The following is an 8,753-nucleotide window of genomic DNA, read 5'->3' on the forward strand; positions in this document are numbered from 1 at the left end:
TGTGTCCTCTGTAAATGTCCTCAACTCACACTGCTGTGTTTGCAAGCTTTTTTGAACTCGGCATGACCTAAATTTTTCACCGCTTCCTCTGTGTCCTGTGTGGAGCCTCAGCAGTGGCATAGTCGCCATCGTTTGATGGTAATTGTGTGTCTCCTCCGGTTCTACACATGCTGAGATGGTTCCTCGTCCAAAGGCAGTTCCTACACTGCTCCGAAAACCTGCTTGCATTGTCTTTTATTCAGTCTAAATAGCCTGCAGTCAAAGGCTCTCTTAAATATGGCCTGCACTAGAGGAGGCGGAGGCAGTGTATAAATCCATAACAACAGCAATTATTTATTACTGACAGCTTTCTATGGCCATTTTAGTTCAAATGTTTCCACAGCAATTGATCCAAAAGAAAAATCCATTTTTATGTGATAGCTGTAGCTTTTAACCAAACTGACTGCTCGCTCCGTAAGGTCAAGGATTGAGTGAGTGAAGTTATTTTTGCTCCTAGTGTTATTAGATTGCCTATCTATCATTTGAGTGTCATGTGATTGATACTGACTCAGCTTGAATGAAAGATGGAGCAAGGCCATCGCTGCTCGCACACAAACGTAAGGAATAGCCTGATCGCCACAACACCTTGTGAAGAAGCAGCGCTTGAGGGATGTACGAGAGAAAAATGTACTAGTTAACGACCACTTGTGTTGCTCCATTTCTCATTTTAACTTATTTAAAATCCTGAGTTCTTATTCACTATGTTTTTTTTCTGTATAAAACCTATAACCTCAGCTTGTTTAGTGAAAAAACAAAAACTGTTGGACAGGAAATTGCAGAGGGATGATTAGCTCTAAGTGTGTTTGCAAATGCTGTTAATTTGGTTCAGATATTGCTGACCACTTAAATTTGCATGAACTGTTCATTAGCTGTCGAGTATGTTTGCTGATTTAATTTTACCGTATATTAAGATTGCAAAGGTCAAATTTAACTATCCAAAGGCCCCCGGTCTGAAATATTAATTTTACGGTATATGGCTGAATTGCTTTACTTTCTCAAGTTTATCTGTTTTGAACTGAAGGCATGTCTTCAGGCCTTTAATTGCACACTTGTTGCTCCTTCCACCCATGAGGCAGATAACACCATCTGTTTCGTGTCCGCACAAGACCAATCATACTTTCAAAAAGAGAAAAATATATTCTGTTCCCTGGCAAAGATTTCAAAGTGTTACAGGAAGCTTATTAGGGAATAACCACACGTTTTATTTTTGCTTTAAGAATATTTTAAAGTATAACATGACTTGCAGAGGTGGGTGTGTTAGAATTAGATGTATAGATGAGTGCATGTGTGTTGGTATTAGGGTACTTTGGGCATGTTACCACATCAGACAGATTTCTCTCTTGGGGTTTCAAAGGTGCCAGAGACAGATGTCTCCCACACATTTCAAAGGAGACTGGCTTGTGGCCTCGATCGTTTTCAGGATATGATTAGATTCCAACACATGCCGACGGTCGTTATCTGGTAGAAAAACAAGGCAAGTAAGTTTGAAACTGCTTTTATTTTGTAGATGTATCCCTGAAATAATTAATTGATCAGTCAGATTAATCACTAAAATCAAAACAGCAGGTGGCTCCAGCTTCTCAAATGTGAGGATTTGCCTTCTTCTTCTGTTTTATATCATTCTAAATTGAGCATTAAGCCACTGGCAGTTTGAATATGTCACCTCTGGCTCTGAGAATTGTTTTCATAATGCTGACGTTAACTTCAAAACTATCAAACAGCTTGATATGTTGTTTGCTGCATGTATGTGAGGTGTCTGCGACAGTGGACGGTGGGGAATAGCACAGCAGAGAGACTGGAGGCGCGGGCCTGTCACATGTCACGGGTTGACTGTGTGTGTGTGTGTGTGTGTATCCATAGAGAGGGGGGAGCTGTCTGCATGTGCCTTTAGTGCTTTTCAGAGAAGCGTTGGTCAGAGTGGACCTCTAGGCTCTGCCATGCACTGGACTTGTTATGGAGCTGTCGCTGTTAGCGTGGCAGCACACAATGCAACGGTTTCTTTTCCTGGATGTTGGAGAGGACTGTGAAAGAAAGGCACAATCAAATGAGTTATGTTCAGACCTCAGTGTTTGCTTCCTTGACTGTTATTCATAGATGTATTGAAGAACCAAACTGTATTTGTGTGTTTTTCCCATGACAAAGGTGTAATTACAGCGCAGCAAGGCTACGCAGGGGGGTTGAGGATTTCCTGGTTAGAAAGTGAATCCCTGCCGGGCCTTTTTACTGAATGTTAATTGGATTTCATCTGCGAAAGCCCTGCAGTCCTTACAGAGACATCCTTTTTAATCCAAACATAAATGAGACATGCTAAAGTGGTTGCAAGTATCATAACTCTGGGGGATTTATGACTTCTAATTAAGATGAAAAATACATAGATAGATTCTTTTATCTTTGCACTCTGCTTAACATCTTATTCATGATCAAGCACTTAACTTGGAAATAAAACAACATATTAAGGCACACCAAATAAGAAAATAAGAGTAAGTGATTTGTGGCCAGAGCCCTTTACAGGTATAAATGACTGTTTTTCACCTCCTTGGCAAAGCATTTAGATTTTTTCTGTGTGCAGATGGAAAATGTATTATTATCTAATATGTGCGCAAAATTTCAAGAGTTTCATTAGTGTCAGATTGTTTTCCAACCACCTGGAAGGTCATATTTGGATCTCTCATATTGTAATCATTTTGGTGCTTTTGACATGTGTGTTTTGTTTGGGTATGAAAGTAAAAGTCCACCTTGCTGTTCGCTTTCACCCTGGCGAAAGCAACAGTGAATCAGTGCCAGCTGATATTTCTCAGAGACTGAAAATGCTATATAGCCTGGGTAATTGTAAACTACAGAGACAAAGCCTATTTGTCCTGCCCATCCGAGCTGTCTCGTGGGCCAGTTTCCCTGACAAGTGTGGTTTGAGGAGCCATAAAGTGGCACTGCCACCATCCCTCAGTCCTGTCCTCTGTTACATATGAACTACTGGCTAAACTGACAGGCTTATTTACACCAGGACACATGTAGCTTAGATGACACCATCGCTCCGGTGCCAAACACCGCTAGCTGGTTCACAAACATATTTCATTGACAAACTACTACGAGTGAAAGGCAACAGAGAGAGAGGAGAATACCAATACCAATTCAGCAGTCATTTAGTTTGGATACACTTCCTTTACGGGTAAGTGGATTAGACCTTTTTACCTCTTGCTGTTCAATTATCCAAGCACCTATAAAAACCTGAAGTTCTGTCTCCGGAGTGAGATATTGTCGCTCTGGTCGTTGCAATAAGAGCAAGATTTAGGATGAGCCTTTCCACTGTGACAGACACTCGGCAGAGGAACCCTCTTTGTCACCAGATATTGCGCTCCCCAGCCGCTCATTAAAAATGGAACCATTACTTTACAGCTCCGGCTGGCTCCTTGCTGCTGTTCCTCCAACCACCTTCACCGCCTCCTGGAAGTAAATACACACAAATGAGCTCAAGAAAGTACAGAGCCAAACCTGGGTGTGAAAGGTGGCCACAGAGTATTACTTCACAACTGTGTGGCCCATTAGGTTCCTAATGCCTCTGATCTTATTTCTCATAATATCTCTTTGCGCAAGGATTAACTTTATTTCAGAGGGAATTCCCCTGTGAACTATGCAGCGTAATGTGTTCGTTGATCACAGTGTGTGCGTTCCTCAAGGTGCAGTTTTTCAGTATTTCAGCTGTTGTTTGCTTCAGCAGAAGGGGCTGGTTGGTCACAGGACTAAATCATTTCTCCTAGTGTAGATTATTGTGTTGTATGTTTAATAGTGAAATTGTGGATATATTTAAAAATGTTAAAGGCTCTGTGGAAGATTGAATGTACAATGACCTTTAATTCTCCTTCTTTATGGAAAGAGTTTTGGAAAGTACCTTATTATGTCATAAGACTTTTACCTGATCCTTAAACCACACTTTGGCAAAGTAACCATATAAATGTCACATAAAAATAAGAATGATCCATTGTGGAAGCTTTAAAAAGTCTGGTTGTGTGCAAGAAGCACATCAGCATCAAAATAGGCTTTCTCTTTTCTTTCACCAAACAAGCGAATGAACACACCTCACGTTCATCCATCTGTTGAGGCTGCGTTCGTTCCTCATAATGGGTCACTGTAATTGGCGCAGTCAGGAAGCGGGCGCCGCTCCATGGCGTGTGGTTAACTTACTGGAGTCCTGAGAGTGATGGAGCCACTTGCAGCTGTGGGCTTGAGGAAGCTGCTGCTGCTGCTGTTCACCGTGGGCCTCTGTTCATCTCCTCTCCACCTCACACGGCTCCGCTCCACAGGGACGATATTACTGGGACAGATGGCCACCTGGGAGCTGAGCACTTAGTGAAGCACACCTTTTTTTCTTTTTTTTTTTTTAAACTCCTTTTCGCCTCAGTCAACCCCTTTTACTAACACCAACAATCCCTACCATCTCACATCTGGCCTGGCAGCGGGACAGATCTGTTGGGGAACTTAGGGAGTCTGGGAATTGCCTTTTGCGAAGTGTGTGTCTCACATGACCAGAGCCACAAAGCCTACATGCATGCAAACTCATGCCTTTTTATTTGCCCTCATTGACAGTGTAGCTATTAGCTGCCTGGTGGCGGTTTTCACTTGTCAAGCATTATAAGATCTCCCTCAGAACTCATGGCCAGTTCACAAATTCTTCTGCATTACCGAGATAGGGTTTGTGAGGAGACTGCGTCGCTCCTAATGAGTTCCCTCCATCTAACTTTCCCCCTCCTGTCGTGTTGGATCCATTCATATTTGGCACTTATACAACTGGCTCTCATGCTGAACTGGGAGGCCATGCAGGCGGAAGAAGGGTTGTTACTCCGATGTGAGGATGCCATTTAAGCAATTGTCTCTTTGCAGTGCTTTTGTGGATGATTGATTCTGGTCTTAAGATGATGGCCTGGCACAACCATTTACCTTCCAGAGTCTTAACTCGCATCCAGTCATGAACTCTCACTTTCCATCTCTTTTTCCTTTTTATTTCTGTTCAGATCTTGCATTTATGTGCTTGAAAGAAGTAATCTATATTCCTCTGAGCTCCCCCGTGCGCTTATGATAATGCTCATGATGATAAAGCTAATGATTAATGACTGGTGAGGTTTTTTTTTCCCTCCACACCAATGAATGAATTTCTGCACTTTCTTTAACCATAACACCCTGACCCTTTCGCTTACCGTCCGCGCTATTCACTTGCCAACCTCTTTCACTGAGGCCACTCAAATTAGCCCTGGCCGTTCGATGAGAGCCCAACCGCTACAGGACATGTCACAGGACGGAGGCATAAATCATTCCCCGGAGCAGGAGCTGTGGCAGGCCTAGATGCACATCCACCACCCCGAGATTTACGCTGCACATCGAAGCACAGCCCTGCAATCTGGATCCTCTCCACCAAGTCATCTTCAAATTGGTTATTGATCTTCTCATCACAAAATGAATCATACGTTGCCAACACTGTTTAGGTGCTACGTTTACAGTAGCGTGGCTCGTGTTACAGCTGATATGCAGCCTGGCCAAGGATTATTGTTTAGAAACCACGAGAAAACAAGTACCTGCACTGAACAGGGAGTAAATGGGAAAAGAAATGAGAAGCAGTCTACCTTGAGATGAATAGGTGTCATGTTGTCACCCAGCAGAGCCTCATTATAACATATCATAACAGCTGAAGAAAGCGTTGACAGTCGCTGAAGTGAAGAGCTTGAAGTTGGCTATTCTACTGTAGTGATATGCAACAAGGTGTGATTATGACTGCAGTCTTTTTAATATTTTCTTGCCGAATTAATTGATGAGCCCTAGGATATTATTATACTGCAATCCTTAAGAAAAATCTGAACATTTCATGTTCTATTTTGACAATTCTTCCTTTATATAATAAAAACTTTGCACATTTCTTAATGCTGATTCATTCCCTGTTCATAAAACTATCAGTGCTTTTATCCACTTCTAACTTAAATGGGACAGGTTCCATGGAGGTGCTGCGTCTCAGCTCTTGTCATATACTATATTGTGGCGTATTATTTAATGGGGCTTCACTTCTTGCCCAATTAGGCTCCAAGATGGTGTGTAAATGTAGCTCCTGCCCTGGGAGCAGTTCCCTCATAAATGCCAGAATGGCCATTATCAGAATACCTTTGTGAATGAAAACAGACAGCTATAATATAGACTCAGCCTTAATTGAAAGATTGTAAGAATGGCAGTGGCACTATCTTTGAATTTCTTCTTAAATGTCAATATCTGAAACACAAGACAAAGGGACTTTTATTTTCGGGGGGGGGGAGGGTTCAACCTCAGATTTATTTCCAAAGATGGCTGCATCATGGCTTGGGGTGTCTGAATTATCTAATACATTAATAGTGCGGGGAACACATTTGGATGACAGGTTCAGTGTAACTAATTGGCTGTTGAATAGAGTCAGATTGTAATCTTGCGGCTGTTATTTTTGATTCATGTGCACGTGTTCAATTACAGAGGCTCATTACGACCACATGGTGATTAGTGAGTACAGCGCATGATTTGTGAGAGCTGACGTGCTCGTGGGTTTAGTGCATGTCCACTGGTCAGCTGTAAGGACAGAAAGCTAGCGTTCTATGAAGTGATGCCTTGTGCCCACTGTGGCACTGTTTGAAGAAACTTGCTGTCTCTGTATTTCATGATATTTAGCATTAAATTGCACTTGACCATCTCAAATTGTGGCCTTGCAGCTACTAATCATTTTCTGCCAGTTCCTGGTGAGTTCATCTTCAGTTTCTCATCATATGACAGTGGATCTCTTTATAACTCACTTGCCTATTGCAGAGAAAATTTCTATGTATGAGATTTAACTTGCTTTTAACTTTTGCCGTTCGCAGCTGAGGTAGAAACCTGGCCGTACATTTCTCTTGGACTCTAGCAGGCCCTGAGGCGGGAAGGAGGGAACATGGATAGACAGCTCTGCTCCCCTTTGCTCCCCTCTCCAGTCGATAGCAGCCAGCAGGTGAGGCTCTGTCTCCATCTGCGGCATGGCAGACACTTATTAGTGGTAATATTCTCCCGTCATCCATCTCCAGGTGGGCTTCCGCCATTGATCTCAACGCCAGGGTTTGTCAGTAGCTGCTCCTCACGCAGTGAAACCTCTGGTCGCCTCCAGCACTGGCTTCAGATGTCGCAGTTTAATGTTCTGTCGATAGACTCGTGGCTGGACAGCCAGCATTAGACCTGTGAGGCGACTTCCACAGCAGTGTGAGATGTTTTCCTCAAAGTGGTTTTCAATACCTAAATGCAACCTCAGTGGGAGAATTTACATCTATATTGTCTGTCAGTTAGTTAGCATCGACTCTTAACCCTACGTGAAAAAAACACCTCTCATTCATTTGATAGCAGCCTGTCTAATGGTGCAGCAGCACAATGCCAACACAGGGGGCTCTGGCAAAACACTGCAGGGTCATCTGGCAAGAAAGTTGACTCAACTTTTGATGCAATGCAAAGTGACATCATCTGGCAAGGTGCTGTATTGGCCAGTTAAATACTTGTAAACGCACACATCACAGTCTTCACCTCTCATTCGTTGTGACCAAAGAAATAGCAGTAGCTGCCATGATGCCAAGTTGCTGTGAGTACTATAACTGTTGTGCAAAGTTTTGGCATCTGATAAACCTTTAAATTAGGGCTGTCAAATGATAATTTTTTTCTTAATCGTGATTAATTGCTGAATCTCAATAGTTGAAAAGTAGCACAATTAATCACGTTTTATCACATGATTGAAATTCTATTATTTTACATTTCAGAACTGTTTTCTCTTGCTTGACAACACATAACCATCATTCTGTCTGAGCTAGAAGCTAACGTTAGCATGTCTGACGTGTAATTATGAAGATTTCTGATAATTTATTTATCCTTAGACGAGCTCTGGGTAAGTTGTATATTTATTTGCAACTCATTCGATCTTCACCAATGACGATTCAGTTGCTTCATTGGATTTAAACACTTAAGGTCTCCCAACGCGCCCCTTTATGCAGTGCTTGTGTTTGTTACCGCTATGAGCTGTTTGTTTAATCCATGAGTCTGCAAGATTTAGTTTCAGCCCAGTTTGTATTTCAAATTTAATGGAATAAAGTTCATGGAAGCTTGACTAACTGTTTAATGTTTTTTGGGCACGTGGTTGACCTGGTTCAGTGGTTTAACCAATGGAGAATTAAATTTGGGTCTCTCCCCAAAGACCTTATCAGATACCAATGAAACGAGGCCATCTGTCGGGAGTGTGTTAGTGAAATGGCCTTGCTGCAAACAGACAGCCCTATGCAAACCAGTCCCAACTGTTTCTCCGATACAGTTGTACTTATTTTGTACTTTATTGTTCTTTACTTTGTACTGATTATCACGGGAGGGGTTTACTTCACAACAGTATTAGCTTAGCAGTGTGTTTGGAAACAGAAATTAATTTGAGTAAATTTGTTCTTGTGTGTATATCTCAGTTGAGGTTGTGGCATTGAATCAATTACAGACTTTTTTTTTCAACCATTACTGAAACACTGAAACAAATCTTGCATCAGAGAACATCAGTAACTTTGATTGACAGTAGTGTCATGTCTCTGAAGATTCTCAGTCATCCAGGTCATGGTATCGCTTATCTCTCAATTTAAAGCTTTTGTATAAATACCAGGCATTTGGACAACGAATTAAACTGTTTTTTTTTTTTTTGTGGAAAAAAAACCAAAAAACAACAA

Source organism: Trachinotus anak, unplaced genomic scaffold (assembly GCF_046630095.1).
Source record: "Trachinotus anak isolate AG129_WGS33_773 ecotype Australia unplaced genomic scaffold, CSIRO_AGI_Tana_v1 ptg000025l, whole genome shotgun sequence".
NCBI lineage: Eukaryota > Metazoa > Chordata > Actinopteri > Carangiformes > Carangidae > Trachinotus > Trachinotus anak.